The sequence below is a fragment of the Lissotriton vulgaris genome, chromosome 2_1 (genome assembly GCF_964263255.1).
Source record: "Lissotriton vulgaris chromosome 2_1, aLisVul1.2, whole genome shotgun sequence".
In the NCBI taxonomy this organism is placed as follows: domain Eukaryota; kingdom Metazoa; phylum Chordata; class Amphibia; order Caudata; family Salamandridae; genus Lissotriton; species Lissotriton vulgaris.
Genome location: NC_141687.1, coordinates 772,927,049 through 772,945,500, shown reverse-complemented (window position 1 = coordinate 772,945,500; position 18,452 = coordinate 772,927,049). Strand labels below are relative to the sequence as shown.

The 18,452-nt window shown below is 47.1% G+C and overlaps 1 protein-coding gene and 1 non-coding gene across 2 annotated transcripts in view; one reads left to right on the top strand and one right to left on the bottom strand.

The window, feature by feature from the left end:
* The window catches only part of DCAF17 (DDB1 and CUL4 associated factor 17), a 497,543-nt gene that overhangs the window by 426,124 nt on the left and 52,967 nt on the right, over positions 1-18,452 (bottom strand). The gene's annotated exons all lie outside the window — the stretch shown is intronic.
* On the top strand, positions 1,166-1,272 carry LOC147731141 (U6 spliceosomal RNA). The gene has a single exon (XR_015308811.1). It is a non-coding gene; the product is annotated as a U6 spliceosomal RNA (small nuclear RNA).

Sequence of the window (18,452 nt, the reverse complement as noted above, 5' to 3'; positions counted from 1 at the left end):
CAGGGTCAAGACTGATTTGCATATAGCCATTGTCTGACCTAGGGTGGTGTGGAGTGCAAAAAAACGATGGATTTAGACCCAGATCTTTGTACAGGGGTGAATGTAAGACATTGTTCTGCATTCTGTCCATCAACTGTGTTTTTTGCAATTGGTAAAATGGTGGCATACGTTATAGTGAGGAATTGTTTACGCTTCAACCTGTTTAAATGAGATTAGGAGGGGAAGGATTTCTGGTTTTACTGCGCAAAAACATAAGTCACCTTTAACCGCGATTTTGTCAGTGAAACTATATATACATAGATATGCAAAGCTCAGCCCACGTGAGACAAATCGTGAATTGTTGGCGGTGTCTTTGCAAAGTGAATCGTTACAAAAGCGCAGCAGATATGATAGCTTCCGGGTCGTGTGCTGACTTACACCTGCAGGCTGGTCCTTGCATTCTGAGTCAGGGCCCAGAACTTCACAAGCAGCGACAGGGCGTTACCTTGGAAATTGCTAGTTTCCTGTTCTTATCTGCGAGTCACGCGCTTTGCTCTGAAGATGACTAAACAAGCCTTCCTCCCACATTACCCCCTCATGGGTCCTCCCCGTCCCAGTCCTTACCACGTGAGGCAGTCCTGCCTCCACCCAGCCAATCAAAACGCCAGAAATCCAAAGGTCGAAGGTGACATAAGCCCCTCCCACCCACCGCCATGCCTGTTTTTTTTCTGCTCCGACGGCTGTCGGAACGCTGGTGCTCCCGGTTCCTGCCTCTGTTCCTGTTTGCTTCTGGGTGTTTTGGCGGTGCCGTGAGTTTTTCGTTTGCATTTTTAAATGCTTCTGTTTATGGTCTTTTTATGTTTTTACCGGCGCGGCCGCTCCGGTCCTCCGGCCGGCCACGCTCCTGTTCTGGGGTCAGGATGCTCCCCGTTCATGTGCTGGGCTGGGGCGGGGAGCCCTCCTGGTGTTCTGGCCCCAGGTCGTTCCGGCGCTGGTGCTTTAGTGCAGTGGCCGGCCCCTGTGGCCATGTTCTTAATATATGGCTGTGGGTGGAGACTGCAGGGCTGCCCTTTTTTGTTTATTTTCTGTTCTCACATGTGAGATTACTGTTTGGGGCAGTGTTTCCTGGGGGTTGCTGGGCACTTCCTTTCAATTCCACCACCGATGTGTGTTGGGTGTTTTCCTGGTGCTCGCTTCGGCGGCACATATACTATGCTTGGAACGTTACAGAGTAGATTGGCATGGTCCCTGCACAAGGATGACATGCATATTCGTGAAGCGTTCCATATATGGGGTTTACTCCTTTACTCGCCATGTTTGAGGGGACTTCCTCTCCGGTGCATCCACGGAGCTGTTGCTCTTTGGTATGTCATATGCCTCTGGTGTCACAGGCTATCATGTGCTGAGGGTTCAAGTCCTGCCTATGCTGTCAATGTGACTTGGGATGTTCATTTTCATGCTGTGCTTTGGAAATGTGCATTTTCTTTGTCCACGTAGCATTTTTTGCAGTTTTTCTTGGACTGTTTTGCGCTGTCTGCGCTGCTGGTGCATGCGGCTATGCCATCATCTCTTGTTGGTGGGATCGTGGACGTTTTTCCCTGTTGGGGTATACATTCGGGGATGGTCCATGAGATTTCTGGCGTTTTGTTGCTGGGTCTTTCTCCCTGATGCATTTGCTCCGGCGGGGTTTATTCCCATTTTTTACCGGCCATTTCATGCTGTCCTGTTGGCTGTACTGGCTGCGGTGTGGCTTGGCATTGCCATGCGGGGTGTTCCTCTCTTTCTGGGGACACGATTTCGCCTGGCGGTCTTTGTCACCTGGTATCCTCCATTTTTCTTCTTTTTTGCACCTTCTCCCTCGGTCTTCGGAGGCTTCTTCCCTGGAGGTCCGGGTTGGGCGGTTGGTGGATTCCGCTCTCAAGAGTTCGTATGCTGCTTCTCCTTTTTGGGGTGTGTACTTGCTCTTTTTCGGTCTGTGCTTTCTTGGGGTCCCTCCTTCCGGTCCCGGATGGTTGGGCCTTGTCCTCGGCTACCGGGGCGGCGGGGGCTTGTGAGATTTCTCACTGGCCTGCGTTTTGGTGCTTTGCCATTCCCCTAGTGCCTTGGTCCTATGCCTGCATTTTTTGCACTACGTTTGGTTCCCTGCCTCTGCGGCGCCTGCTGCTGCCCCTGAATGTCAGTCCGATATGTTGTGCCCGGGTGGAGTCTCTGTGGCCTGGTGGTTGCATCTCTTCCTCTTCAGGTTATGTGTTCCACTCCTGGTGTTGCCCTGCTTGTGGGTCGCCTATCTCCTTTGGTGTCATTGGTCCGGTCTGCTTTGAGAATGGTGATTCCTGTTGGTCGTCATTCTTGGTTGCCGGTTTCCATTCCGGGCTGTCCCCCTTTTAGGCCATTCTTCTTTGGCGTCGGCCAATTTTTTGTCGCTACGCTCTGTGGTGCTGGTTTCGGTGATGGAGTGGGGCCGGGGGTCCTCTTTCTCTCTGTTCCAGGTCCTGGCTCCCGTTGGTCTTTCTGTTCGGTTCTGCCTCCCGGGGCTTTGGTCGGGTTGGTGCGGCTGTGTCCCTTTCGGTTGAGCCCCTTGCAGCCTGGTTTTCCCCTCTTCTTGGTGGGTTAATTTGGCTTCCCTAGGTGTGGGAGTCGCCTGTTTTTCTCGTTCCCCTCCATCCGGCTGCTCAGAGGTTTGCGGTGGTTGAGTTCCGTTTCCTGTTTTCAGGTGTTTCCTTTCGGTCTCTCTCATGCTCCTCTGGTTTTTTCCACGGTGCTGGCTCCTGCTGTGGGGGTTTGCTGGCCTGGTTCCGGTTTCTGGGGTCGTTTTGGGTCTGGCCGTTCCTCGTCTGGTTCCTGTTCGGGGGCTTCAGTTCCTCGGGACCGGTTTGACGCTTTGCTGGGGGCTGTTTCTCAGTGCTCGCTTCAGCGGCTCGTATGCTTTCTGCTGAGCGTTGCTGGAGGGGGTTGACATGGCCCCTGCGCTGGGATGACACGCTTTTCGTGAGGCGTTCCATATATCCGGATCTGTTCTCTGTCCTGTTGGATCTTCTGCGGGTCCTACTGGGTCTCCCTCCTGCCCCGGCTCGGGGTTGGTTTTGTGTCCGGCAGATGGTGGTTGCCTCCTCGGCTGTGGTTCCTTGGGCTCTTGTGCACCTCGTGTCCTTGGTGTTTCTTCTGATGTCTTGTTGGGTCCTTTGTCTTGCTGATTGCGAGGCTCTGGTTCCTCTCTCCCCTGGTCTGGTGGCTTTGCTCTCCTGACCTGGTGTGGGGGGTGCATTTCTGCTTTCCTCTCTCCTCTTGTTGTCCTTGGATGCCTGTCCTTGGGTTGGGGGCCCCGTTGGGGTCCTTGGTGGCCGGCTTGTCTGTTGTTCGGGCTGGCGCTCTGGGGGCTCGTTGTTGTTTGGGCCTTCTTGGGGGGGTCCCGGTACGTGTCTCTGTTCCTGCGGGCTTCCCTGTCTTGTTTCTGGGCGGCGACTTCTCTGTTGTCTTTCAGAGGGTCTTGAGAGGCATCCCTGTTACGGCGGTTGGTTTCTTTACTGGAATGGTACTCTGGTTGTGCCTTCTTTTGGTGGCTTAGGCCGCTTCCTGCCGTCCTCTGTTTGGTGCTGTCTGGTGCTTGTTTCGACGGGACATGTCCTTTTGTTGGGACATTGCGTGGGTGCTTGGGACTGTGCGCTGGTGCTTGGAATGGCCCTGCGCTGGGTTGTCTTGCTACTTCGTGTAGCATTCCCTCTGTCTGTTCCTCTGTTCCAGGTCCTTTTGTCTTTGGTTTGGGTCTCTTGGTTTGGTCATTCTTGCTTCCCCTCCGGTTGCTCTTCTCCCCCGGTTTTTGTTCCGGGGTGGTCTGTCCTCGGGGGTTGCTCTCTCGTTTCCTTGGCCTTCGGGTTTTCTGTATACCTTCCCTCCCGTTTTTCTCCTCCCGGGCGCTCTGCGGAGGTTTGGGGGGTGTCGGTGTTGTTGGGTTGGCCTTGCTGTTTTTGGTTTCCGCTCCTGCTGTTGCTGTTGGGAGTCGGATTTGGCCAGCCTCCCTTGCCTCCGGCTCTGCTTCTGGGTCCGCAGCTGTCTTTGCCCTGTCTTTGGCGCTTGCTTCTGACTGCCTGTCTCTTGAGCGGCTGTCTTTGGCGTCTTTGGGCTGTTCTTCTGTGGTGGCCTGTGGCATGTGTTGGTCGCGTTGGCCTTCCGCTCTTTGGAGCTGTGATGCACTTTGGGGCTCTTTTGTTTCCTGGTGCTCTTCTCTTGGTCGGAATCCATGGTGGGGTTCCTGTTTCTGTGCTGGTTTCTCCAGCTTGGGTTTGTTGTTGGGGTTTTTCCCCTTCCGCTTTGTCTGCTCGTTGACGGCGGTTTGTGCTTGTCGGGGCCTTGGGGCTTCCTCGGTGGTTGTTGCCCTTTGATGGGTCGGCTTCTTCTGAGCTTTTGCTTCATTGTCCGGCTCTCCTGTTCTAATTTCTTCTTTGGGCCTTGCCTGCTGTTTTGCATGGTCTGCGGTTGCCCCTTTCATGTCCTTGTTAGTGGTGGACGTGTTGTGGTTGTCCACTGCGGTGTTTTTTTTTGCTGGCCTTCTCTTCCGCTTGTCGGTTGGGTGGGTTGGGTGCCTTACTCGTTTTGTTTCCTTCTTTGCAGTTTCTGCAGGTTTGAGTAGTTTTGCGGCTTAGATCGGGCTTTTCTGCCTGTTTCTTCGTGTTTCCTTTTGCGGCTGGAGGTGTTGCTTCCTGTTTTGCCTGCTGTGGGGGTTTCTCCTTTTCCCCTTCTTTGGGTGTTTGCGGGGCTCTTCTGTTTTGCCTCCGATGTTCACTACAGTCTCGGGTTTCTCCTAACCTGTTTGTCTCCTGTGGGTTCTGTGTCTGCTTCCTGTGCTGATGGGGCGGGGTCTCTATCCTAGTGCTTTGTGGGGCGGCCTTTTGGCGGTCCCGTCACGCTTTTGTGCGACATTCTCGGCTTGATGTTTTTCTTGCCTTTTCTGACGATTTCTGTTGGCGTCTTGTACGCTGCTGTTCGTCGATGCTTTATTGTTTGAAGTTTTGTACTTTTGCATGGATCCCTGGTGTCCTGCATTTTTTCTTCTTGGTTTTCTGCTTGTGAGTTCCTCACGTGGTAAGGACTGGGACGGGGAGGACCCATGAGGGGGTAATGTCTTATTACTTACCGGTAATCTTCATTACCCCGATTAGGGTCCTCCCCGTCCCAGTCCTCTTCCCTCCCTCCCTCCCGCTGTGTTTGTGTCTGAGTCTTGTTGATAACAGGCATGGCGGTGGGTGGGAGGGGCTTATGTCACCTTCGACCTTTGGATTTCTGGCGTTTTGATTGGCTGGGTGGAGGCAGGACTGCCTCACGTGGTAAGGACTGGGACGGGGAGGACCCTAATCGGGGTAATGAAGATTACCGGTAAGTAATAAGACATTTGCTTTCATTCTCCCTTTCTCTCAAGAACCCATTCAAACAGCTTCTGTTTTACCCTTCCATCTGTGAGAAGAATGTTCCCTTGCCTTGCCAAGAATATCCATTTGACAACTGTATTTTTTTACATGCACTCGTAGCCTATTTGTTTGTGTTTAACAGCAAATCCTTGACACTAACATTCTCAAAATCATCCTCTCTTAGAATGCTTCAAACACTGTTACCTCATATTATGCCACATTCTTTTACCAAGAACTGCAACTCAATGTGTGGTACCCATGGGCAAAGTCAGTACTGCTAGAGCATCATAGGAGTCTCCAACTGGAGCTCGAAGCTTCTCTTGGATTTGCCCGCTGTCTCTCCCTTGAGTGTGGGAGTGTGCAGCTGCCTCCTTTCATGGGCTGCGTTTCTAAACTCGGTGTACTGGTCCAGTGATGCAGGGAGAGGTGGCATGGGGAGCAGGCACCCACGCTTTTGTTAAATAAGCAATGCTGGAGACTGGGAAAAAAGCCTGGCCATAAATAAAAAATTCTTAGATCGCAGCGCCCTGCTTGAAAAATTCAACCCTGAAGAGTACTGCCTTCATGAACTTTGATTTCATTAATGTCAATGCATAAAATGTGGCGGACTATTAAACTATATCCAATACACACATTTTTTAAAGTTGCACTAAACTCATTTTTTCTCTTCATCTTTTTTCTCTCCTGTTTTCCTTTTCATCATTTTTTCCCTCCTTTTCTCGTTCTCATCTTTTTCTTTTTTCTTTCTTCCTCTTGCCTCTCTTTTTCTTTCTATCTCATTATCTTTCTTTCTCTCAGTTCTTTATTGCAGTCCCTCTACTCTTCCCCTCCTTTAGGCTCTTTTTTTGTTTCTCGTCTCCTCTTCTTTCTTTTCTGTCTTCAATCTCATTTCAGTGGTGCCCCATTATCAAGTTCACAGTGAAAAGATGTTTATTGTTTAATTAAAACCTTAACAAAATTTCGAATAAAATATCAGATAAAAGACAATAAAAATAAAACTTCCAAATTATTAAAGCTAAAATTTAGTTTTCGGCGTCCGTTTACGCGATTCAAAGTCACGGTTCCTTGTTGAGAGTAGAGAGCCTGCAAACACAGACTAGGATACATATTTCCATGCTCGGTCCTTGAGTCTTAGGAATTTTAGCAGTTTACAGTTCATTTGCGGATCCGTTGGACTAGTCCTTTCATTATGGCAGCTCCACAGGACCTTATCCCTCTTTCAATAAAAGCTTTTCTTAATAAAGAGGCTTGTGCTGACTGTAGGTTCGGGCAGATGCATATTAAGTGTATGAGACCTTCTGTTTTGCTGCCACAGAGACGGCATGCCGTTGGACCTTTGTATATAAAGCTCGGTTGGTCCGCTAACTTTTTGGTCTGCTGCAAATGTGAGGTTTAGGTCGGCTGCTGGTGTAAGGGTTCTATAATTGTTGATCACCATCCAAGCGGGAGATCTATGAGCAAAAATGTTTTTGTCTATCAACAGAGTGAAGCTTAGCAGCTTTATTTATGGCTTGTTTGAACGTTAAGAAGGGTAGGTTCTTGTTCCACAGCTCCTTCATACTTGTAGTTGTTAAAGCTTTATGCAAGTATTGACTAAACGCAGATTTTTGGTCTTTTTCGAGTTTGATCCACAGTGCTTTATTGAGCTCAGAACGCACTAGATTTTGTTTAAGTCTATGCCGGACCTTTATTGTGGTGTACCTATTGTTTGATTTGTCAACCCAAATTCAAGCCGGACTTGCGCCGGAGAGGCAGACTGTGGTAGTTGAATAACTTTTTTGTATGTGATCGCTCCCAGCTTATTCAATAGACCCGCCTCTTTGCCGTGTAGAGGAATGCTGGAATTTTAATGTTGGCAGCATTCTTGCAGATATTACTGAGAACAATGGTTTATAGGATGGGTCCTGGAATTTTTTTGCATGGGTTGAAAAAGCAAAGGTTAGTGCGCTGGTTCGCCGCAGCATGTGCTTTTTATGTTTTTAGGTCTCGCCTGTCGATGCGCATGCGCATCGAGCAAGGCGAGAGTATTGCGAGTTATCCACACTTTATCTGCACTGCAAGGAATCGTGGCGATTCCTTGCAGTGCCCGTGACTTTTAAGGTCAATGCGCATGCGCATTAAGCTTATGCGCATGCGCATTGACCTTAAAAGTCACGGGCGCGTGCATGTCCCCTCTCCGCCCCCTCCCCCGTTCCGCCCCCTCCCCTGTTCCGCCCCCTCCCCTTCCCGCCGTGTCGCATTTCTCCTCCCCCCTCCCCTCTCTTCCCTCCGGCTTGTTTGTTGATTTGACCCGCTCCGCCCCCTCCCCTTCCCGCCGTGTCGCATTTCTCCTCCCCCCTCCCCTCTCTTCCCTCCGGCTTGTTGGAGCTGTGTACACACTCATTTCCTTCTGTCCACGTTTGATTCCATTTCGAAACAGCACATACATTTACACATACAAAGCATCTTATTTAAGCAGTCCCCTGGCACACATTTCCATATCTTCTGCTTGTGAGCAACGTTCTTGTTTGTTTATTTTACCCTTTTCCCATCTCTACCCGGTCGGAATCTCTTCCTCCTCTTCTCTCCTTCTGGAAGGGCCTCTCTCCGATGCCTTTCTCTTCTCTCTGTCTCGCCTCTTACCTACCCCGCTCGTCTCTACCGTTCTCGCCTGTGTCTCACACTCTCTCTCTCACACACACACACACGCACACACACACAGACTCTCCCTCTCTCTCGCTGCCTGTTTGCATGAACAATCCTTATTCCCCGAGCATGCTCCGTCTATTTATAGCGGGCTCCTCCCCCGGTTCTATTTCAGTCTTGCTGGGCCTTGCAGGCTGGTTGTTTGGCAGTAGCAGGGAGAGCCCTGGATGCCGGCCTCTACGTGCTTGTCTGGCGGTGAAGCCCCTGTTCGGTGGGGGCCCTCGCAGTGCCGCCTAAGGATGGCTCTTTGATATCCCCCCCCCCTCCCGCCCCGCCATCATGCCACACACACATCCCAGGCCTTCGCCAGTGGGAGGGACGATGCCCATCTAGATCCACCCACGGTGTCGCAGGATCTTGCCGTGGCAGTGACTTAGTGTCTGTCTGCACACAGCTGGACTACGCACCAGGGCAGCGCAGTCATGTCCCACCTTGTCTCTATCTCTTACTCGTGCTTCATGTGTCTTCCCCTCTTTTCTGTGTCTCCTACCTTTTCCTTTCCATTGTCTTTCTCTGTTTGCCGCCTTCTTAGCCTCTTTCTCGTCATTGTTCTCTTTGTCCTTTATTCCTGTTCTCTGTGTCGTGGTGCGTGCAGACGTGATCCCCGAGTGGATAGGAAGGTAAGACGAAACACACCCCCTGACTGATACAACGTGCAGGCATTGCGTGAAATACACTGACATCCTGATGTTTCGTTCTAACTTTGTATTGTGGCCTGCAAGACGCGCTCGTGTGGGATCCTTTGCTGTGACTACACTGAAGCGCGTGTCCTTTTCATCTCTCATCCTCCTATGCTCACCTCACATGCCCCCCTCTGCTGCCCTCTGTGGTTCACTCTTGTGTCCTTCTCCCCATGCTTACTGTTCTGTCATGAGCTTTTCTCCCCTACACCGTGCTGCTATCACTCCTCACACTCTGCCTTCTTCCTTTCATCATGTGCTTCTCTTGCCGCCCCTGTGTTGCCCCCCACCCCTGTGTTAGTCTACCTTGTGCACTGATTTCATCACCAGCTCTCCCCTCTCGGCCCCCTCCCCTGCCCGCCGTGTCGCAATTCTCCTCCCCCTCCCCGCTGCTTGGGCCTCCACCTCGGTTGGGAGCTTGACATCCCCCACTCCCAGCACGTCGTGCTTGTACTTGCTCACAAACTGCTCCATTTGCTTCACCTCGCCGGGGGACAACTCGTGGCATTTCGAGGGGTCCTAGTCGTGAGCTGGCAGCTGCTTCGCCAACTGTTTCTTCCTGTACTGCACGCCACCCGAGCAGGCCACCGGCAAGAGGGTGAAGGTGGAAAGTGCTCACAAGCCAGCGATGTTAAATGAATTACGTCAATTGTATTACATTACTGCAGTATAGTGCTTTCCAATCCTTTGAACGGCCAAAGTGTGTAATAAGCCAGCAGACTGCAACAAAGTGTGTTCTAGTACAAAATAACAAACAGCCACTGAAATTCAAGAGGTCTACGACTTGAGCGTGTTTCTATTAACGGAAATACAGAAATGTCATTCCCACACTCCAAATGCAGAAAGAGTACAGCAGAGTGACCTAACCGCACCTCAACATTAAAAACACAAATTCATTCATTCTCGCTCTCTCTCTCTCTCATATATTCACTCTCATTCTCTCTCTCCCTCCCTCTCTCCTTAAAGCTCTAGCCCGACCTAATACTTCGGGGACAACACTGTTATCCTGGGCTATCAGTTTAACTCCAGAAGGTTAAATTTGCTCGGTAGACCTGCAAAAAAACTGTGTGCTTACAAACAGGACACATCTCAGTATTTAGAAGGCTGCTGATTTTATTTTAAGCCAGCATTTAAGGTGTATTCAGAGCATGGGGAAAAATTCAAAGCCAAATCCACGCAACGCCACTCACTCACCCACGCAACGCCACTCACCCACGCAACGCCACTCACCCACGCAACGCCACTCACCCACGCAACCCCACTCACCCACGCAACCCCACTCACCCACGCAACCCCACTCACCCACGCAACCCCACTCACCCACGCAACCCCACTCACCCACGCAACCCCACTCACCCACGCAACCCCACTCACCCACGCAACCCCACTCACCCACGCAACCCCACTCACCCACGCAACCCCACTCATCCACGCAACCCCACTCATCCACGCAACGCCACTCATCCACGCAACGCCACTCATCCACGCAACGCCACTCATCCACGCAACGTCACTCATCCACGCAACGCCACTCATCCACGCAACGCCACTCATCCACGCAACGCCACTCATCCACGCAAGCCGCCACTCACCCACGCAAGCCGCCACTCACCCACGCAAGCCGCCACTCACCCACGCAAGCCGCCACTCACCCACGCAAGCCGCCACTCACCCACGCAAGCCGCCACTCACCCACGCAAGCCGCCACTCACCCACACTGTGCAGTGCACAATAGGTCTCAACACCTCACCATCACTAACACTCAACACCTCACCCTCACTAACTCTCAATACCACAATCACCCTTCCCCTCACTCACCCTCAATACCTCGCCCACACTAACACTAAAACACTCAATCGCCCTCACTCTTACTCTCACTCACACTCTACACCTCAGCCTCACGCTCAATAACGCACCCTCAACACCTCACCCTAACACCCTCAACACATCACCCCCTCAACATCACTCGCCATCACCCTTAAACACTCACCCTCAACACCTCACACCCTCACCCTCAAATCCTCACCCTCAACACCTCAACTTCACTCACTCTCAACACCTCACCCTCACTCACTCACCCTCAACACCTCACCCTCACTCACTCACACTCAATCACCCTCAACACCTCACCCTCAACACCTCACCCTCAACACCTCACCCTCAACACCTCACCCTCAACACCTCACCCTCAACGCCTCACCCTCAACACCTCATACACCCTCACCCTCAGTTACCCTAAACATCAATCACCCTCAACTCCTCACTCACCCTCAGCACCTCACTCACCCTCAACACCTGACTCACCATCACTCACACTCAGTCACCCTCACTCACCCTCACTCACCCTCACTCACCCTCAACCCCTCACTCACACTCACTCATCCTCACTCATCCTCAACACCTCACCCTCACCCTCATCCACCCTCAACACCTCACCCTAACTCACAATAACACTCTCTCACCCTCACCCTCACTCACTCTCACTCAAACTCACCCTCAACACCTCACTCACCCTCAACACCTCACTCACACTCAACTTCTCACTCACCCCCACCCTCACTCACCCTCAACACCTCACCCTCACACAGTGCAATAGGTCTCGCAGGATTTTTAGTTAAAGCTTTTACATTTGCTTTTTGCTTTTTTGATTTGTAAATCTTTTGCATTGCCTAAAAAAAAATAAAATGCTAAAGATTTACAACAAAAAATATATAAACAATTCTAAAAGCACTAACTCTAATGCTGCGAGACCTATTGCATTTCTAATGCTTGTTGATGATTCAGCCTGTTGTCAATGTGGAACCCGAGGTATTTATAACAGGTTACTTCCTCCAGGGGTTTCCCGTCGACTCCGATCTTCCTTTTCAAGTTTGTTTCCTTGTTTCTCTCCTTCATATCTTATCTCCTTTGTTCCTTACAAGCTTTACTTTTTCTTCTCTGTTGCATTCAGTCATTTCTTTCTTTTTCTCCTTCCCCCTTCTCTTTCATTTTCTCCGTCTGAAGTGTGTTCCTTATCTTCAGTTCTTTTTTCCTACTCCTCTGCTTGTTTCCTACTCTCCTCCGATTTCCCTTCTTATTCCTTATTTCCCTTTCTTCTCGCCTTCAATCTTTCTTTCTTCTCCAGCAATTTTGTTTCTCCTCCTTTCTTGCTTTGTTCCTTCTCTACTTCCTTATTTCCTTTCTCTTCTTCTTTTCTCAATGCCTTTTCTTCCACTTTCTTTCTTCCTAAATTTCTTCCTGGCTCTCATTCCTTACCTTTCTTCTCTCGTTTCCCTACTCTCTGACCCTTCCTTTCCTACTTCCTCTCCTTCGTTCCTCTTCTCCTTTTCCCCTTTCTTTACCTTTTCATCTCTTACATTCTCATTTTCTTTTCTTCCTCCTCTCATTTATTTCTCTCACTTTTCTCGTTATTTCTTCTTTCTTCCTCTGCATTTTCTTTCTCACCTTCCTTTCTTCAAGAGTGTTTTAATTCCTAAAGGAATCTCTTTGTTCATTAATTTGAATTTAATTTTTGCCTCAACTATATACCCATCACCATGGGTATGGCTGCAAAAACATGTTCAATAGTAGAGCCCTAGAAGTCTTCATTTACACATTGCTGATGGTCATAGTTAAGGATACAATGTATATGTTAAACAAGAACGTTGCTTAGTTTGTTTGTGAGTCTATGCGTGCCTCTGAGTACTTGGGCATTTTGTCCTAGAGCATCGAATTCTCAAGAGCTCGCCTTGCCAATAATCCCTGTATTATTCCAACCACATTAAATGTTATTCTTAATCTTGAATCTTTAAGGTAGGGTCGGTATCCCTATCTCTGGCAGTAGCAGCAACCAATGGACTTTAGGACAACAAGCAAGATAATGGAAGTCTTGCAGGCTTTTTCTTGCATAATGAGCACCTTTTCATCCCAATTCATGACAAAAAGTGACACTCTACTCTACCAGGTCAAAGTAAAAAATATTTAACAGCTCCTTGGGGACTCTGCAGGATACAGCTGCTATGCCGTTAATAGTTGCGCTCCCTGCAACATGATTGGGTGTTCAAGCGGTTTAAGTTGTATTATAACTAGGCAGGAGCTCCACATGAGTGTAATTGATCAGAAGTCGCTCTCACTTTTGCAAAGGTTGGAAGCCACTGGCATAATCCCCTAATTTTCTCTGAGGAGCTCTAAATATGGCCGTGAGTTTAACTGTTCATGAGCATGGATGCAAGAAGCCTGTTAAAAGCGAAAAAGGCAATTCAGTCCCTAATAATTATAATATGTTTGCCTACAGTAGGTGTTTAGTACAACAACCCTAGTTTGTTTCCGTTGTATTCTTAGTTTTCATTGCCATGTGCTGGTCAACTCTTTGGGGATTACGGTCTTTGTTTACGTAACTCCATAGGAGTGTGTCTAGTTTTCATTTAAATTAAGAATATGAATAAGTGATGGATGGCATGCTTGAAGTAACATCAGGCAAAAGGTAATTACTCCGGTCGCATGTCAGTAGGATCACTTCAGATTAGACCCAGAAATGTTAAAATTCAGCCTGGTCCTGCTTCTGCTCCAATAGAACGCAGCCCAAACTGCCAAGCTAGGTCTGGAATACAAGCAACCCAAGACCAGTTTCCACATAGTTTGCCCTCTTGAGTTGGGTGCAGTTTGGTTCCAGGGTCACAGAGAGCCTTCTGTGATACTGGTATGCCCAGACATCAGTCCCATGCTCCTTGTGCCAATGGGCTCAAACTAAACCCAACTGCAGTAGTTAGAATAGGTCGAAACAAGTCTTGGGTTGCTTATATTCCCTCTAGCAGTTCAGGCTACACTTCGTATTGGAGCAGGATCAACACCAAATTGCATATGGCTGGTTCCTGTCTGAGGTGACATGGTGGGTAAAAGAACGATGGACTGCAATATGTCCCAGAGTAAATACCAGTGGCTGAAATTAATTCAAGAATTCAACCAATCACCTACTGTGTACCTCATTGCAGCACCCTATGAGCTACAGCTGTGCCCTGCCATGGTTCCAGTGCTCACTATGCCACAGAGCTCAAGCAACAACCTATAAAGAGGTTCAAATAGGCCAAAAACAGTCTTAGGTTGTTTATTGAGCATGATCAAGGCTGATTTACATATGGCTTGTTACAGTATGAAGTGACATGGTGACCCACAGAACAATAGATTGGAATGCAGCCCAAAGTAATTACCAGTGACTCATATTAATTTATCTATCACTATTTTGTGTAAATCTGTGGTGTTCATTTAAAACGCATACATTCAAAAACCACCTGGACACATTCTTTCATTTTATGAAAATTCCAACCAGAGTCATTACCGGGACAGTTCCATATGTTGCCGCTTATACATTTGGTTAAGCCAATGATTACTGATTGGTATATTCCTTAGAAAGTGCCTGAATCCAGTAATGGCCAAGTTGGCAGAAGCAATCAACAGAAATAATGTAAGGGACTAGTCTGCTCAGCATATTCAGAGGAATGGACATAAAAACATCCGTGCCGTCAACATAATTTGTCTATATTTGATGCTGGCAGTTCCACTGCTTGTGGTGACTGGGAGGAGAAGCCAAACCTGGAACAAAAACTAAAGGGTTTGATGCCTAATAAGAACACATACTTTAAACACAGGTTCCCAAAGAAATACAAACCTAAGGATGGCTGGCTATGTAGTGGCTAATTAGTTGCCTGAAAAAAAGTAAATGTCTCCAATCGACCATCAATCCTCAATCATGTTTCATGCACTTAACTAAGACATTGAAATTAATTCATCTTAAATAAGATTTATGTCCAATCAATTAAATATATTTATGATAACATAGCACAATTTCACTGAACACAAGAAAGTTTGAAAAAATAAAATTGCAAACAAAGTTCAAATCATATTTCACATATTCACCTTCCTCCACCAAGTGCTTCCACTATTGTGATATTTTAATGCATGTAAATGGAGAAATTCAAGGTAAGACTGCACTAAGAATATAGAACTAACAATGTTTTGTCATGAGGACCACTATAGGGACCCGTTGCCTTGAAAGTGTGTCCACCATGTTAGTTGATAAAGTCAATAGGTTCCACTAAGGGTACATGATTCAAAAGTTGTTCAAATACTGATTATTGTCCTTAAAGACGTTCTGTGGAATGTTGTTGTCCCATTATTTTGAGAAACTTCTTTAGCTTTAAAAAATGTTTACACATCGCATTTCGAGCTCACTGTGTTCACTGTAGTTTAATAGAGATCTTCGTCAGGACTAGGATCTTTAGTTCTTAGTAACTCCTACTAGGACAAAGAGACTTATGTAATTAAAACTCAAGGTGGGTATCCACTATTATACACATATTAATATGTTTATATATTTACAAAGGGCCTTATTAGACAACATGGTTAACAAAGTTCAGGTGGTTAAAATATGAGCGTCACTTTTTTTTCTCCAAAATAATAAGGAGCAAGATTATGTGCATTTTCCACAACAGAGTTGGTTTGCATCAATCTTAATAGGGAACACAAAGTTAGAAGTGAACATAAAAATGAAGAGTTTTTGCAGTAAAATCAGAGTAGAAAATATGTTTTTTTGGTGAATACAGCTGTGGCATGATGAGGTGTACTCTCCCCTGCCTTTGGTTCATCAAGCTGTGAGCAAGGTACCTATCAGTTCAGATTGATAGATTTCATGAGGCCCACTTTGATTAATTAGCGAGAAATGGAATTCGTTCTTGAGTGCCAGTCGTGTCCTGCCTTTCTTTTGAAATGGGTGAAATTGTCAGTCCATTTCACTTATTTGAAATCCTGACAGTTGTTTGACCTGGTCTGGTATTTTCCTGTTGGCTTACCCCTCCAGGACACACAAGTATGCAGCGACTCTATGACAATGGTATTGAGGTTATTTGCATACTATGGTTGGTTGGAGTATTTATTTAATAACGGCACACTTTTTTTTCCTCAGCGATATCCCCCACTTGACATGACTTTTAGCAGACTGAAACATTATGGAAACTCTACAGTTAAATTAGTTAGTCACCTGTAGAAACAAAACACTTTTATATAAATACTTAAGTTTTTTGTGTATGGCTCTGGAAAATGGGGTTACCACCAGACTGATCTGTATTAATGTGATTATTTGTTGGAATAAATTGTGTCAAGGATAACGTGCATTCAATGTCTGCTTCACACTTTGGAATATGCCCAGGGATAGAATTTTGCTACCAATGCTGTTCATTGAAAAGATACATTTTTGCATAACAATGTCAAATATAAATAAACAAATTAAACACAGGCATTCCAGATTCATCTCAAATTAAGATTAGTTAGTTGGAATATGAGCCACACTTAGTCTCTCTTTAGGTCTCGCCTCTCAATGCGCATGCGCATTGAGCGGAGCGAGACTATAGGGGCTTAAACGAGGTTTACCTAGACTGGCGATTTGATGCTGTGCCCGTGCGCTTTTAGGTCAATGCGCAAGCGCATTGACCTAAAATGTGCGTGCACAGCATCAAATCGCCAGCCATCTGTTCCCCAGCAGCTCTTCACGCTCCGCCCCACAAGCTTCCCCCAGCGTGCGCTCTGCCTCAGCCGCACTCCTCCCACACTTTTGAAGTGAAGCTTAGCTTCACTTCAAAGGCCCCTGCTGCTTCACATTATTCACGGCCGCCAGGCCGTGTCTCTCCCTCATCGCCGCTCTCCCCGCTCCGCCCCCTGCTGCGGGCGTGTCGCATTTCTTCTCCCCCCTCCCCAAAGCAATGCCCTCCGTCTTGTTTCAGTATTTAGTTCTGGCACTTTATCTCGGTGTCTCTCAAGGCCAGCGGCGTTCAAGCGTTTCATGTCTTGACATGAAACGTGCTCACTGCTGGCGGAATAAAATACAAAAAAATCGAGCATTTTCGTGAAAAAGAAGAATGGTTGATTACTGAGGGAAGACTGAAGAGTTACAAGCCATAGTTCAGCAACTACTTAGAAATTATGTTTTTGAACATTACCTCGATTAATTTGAAAATGCTTAATGGCGTGTAGGTTGCAAATGACAACATTTAATTCCTGACAGCACTTTTCCTGAGGAATCTTAACCTTTACCGTGAAACTGAAACCTGCAGATGCTACGCATTGAAGCACCCGCTATAGATTTTGAGATCAAATTGAGACTTAAGTGCCTTGTATTTCCAGGAAAGTAATGCAAATGTCACAGCTCAATTTTGGATTCTGATGTGCTATGAATATGAATGGTCCTTTATTTAAAAGACGTGTCTATCGGTGGTATTATCGTTCCTTCATTATGATTGTATTTTTTTCCAGAACTTCTACAAAGAAATTGAATGGGAAGAAATGTACATAAGGTATGTAAAAATACACTTGCCACGTAAAAAATACACTTGCCTTTTCTTTTAACTAACTATGATAGGAAAGCAGGTTTCGGCTCTGTAAAGACTTCGGAGCATGCGCCCTGCATAATTACGGTGCGTGCCAGGGCACCTTACTGGTTATAAAGTATAACTTTTCCAAGTGTAAACATCCGTGCTGTCTGATTCCTGTCCACGCGCCGCAGCATTCGGGCTCACATTACAATAAAGTATATAAAATTGCCGAAAAACGTTATTAAATACAGATAGAATTTCCGGTGCTGAGGCTTAAATCAAGCAGAAAATTGGGCAGGCGGTTTTCAGAATCTTTTTTCAATGTCAGAATGTAACCATTTCCAGAGGGAATTGCTGGCTGTTCTCCTTGACCTGCATTTCTACAGTCTCTTGTCAGTTTTCCATGATATCTTGGTCTGAAGCATTGAGAGAAGCCTTGAAGTAAAGGCTGGGCTGGTACATATAAATAAATATTGAGGAGTGCAGTCCCAGTTAGAGGGTTCTTTTAAATAGAACACTATATACCACGCTTAAGTACTGTCCTACATTGATGCTTTAATATCACTTTCTCATGAACATCGTTTAAAAAATGCCACTGGTACTTCTACAGAATCTTAAACCAACCTCATCTTGAAGTACAGTGAACCCACTAAGAATCACGTGGGCGCGCGCCCCCCCCAAAAAGGACCTTCCCAATTGAAGCCAATACTACCTCGGGCCACCAACCTGGTGTTATAAATAATTATGTTCAGGCAATATTAATTTCTTGTCCTGATGATGATCCCGTGATACTTGAGCTAGGGATCGAAACGTCGACCTTAGAGTAATTTATACATGTACTTATATGATACTATTGTGTGTATGAATGACTCCAGGATACACTGCTAATGTATATTTAATGCCAGTGACCTGCTAGCTCACTTTGTTTGCCTGATAACTTTCCTCACTTACCTTTACCCTCTTGCCTTCCTTTTCTCTGTATGGCACAGGACTGTGCCCCAATTTAACCCTTACCGCTTGGGTTAATTGCTGTATCTTTGACATCATAAACAATTGAACCAATAAATATTCCTTGGCCGGCTGGTCAAGGAATCTTAAACTATATAGAATTCCATTGTGATCTATATATATCATTTTTTTCCTTATTCTTGTATGCTCAGGACCACTTGTTGTTTTGATAAATCATTGAAACGGTAGCAGGGGCTCCAAAGCGGTCGCTGTCAGTTGAAATACCTCGGTCAGGAGGTTAGTCCTGACCGCCACCGTAGGAAGCTCAAGGTTCAAGGCCTCAGCCGCCCTAAGCAACACCACAGCATAAGAGGCTCCCTTATCTGTAGCCCCAGTAGGGAGAGAAAGCATGCCAAGGT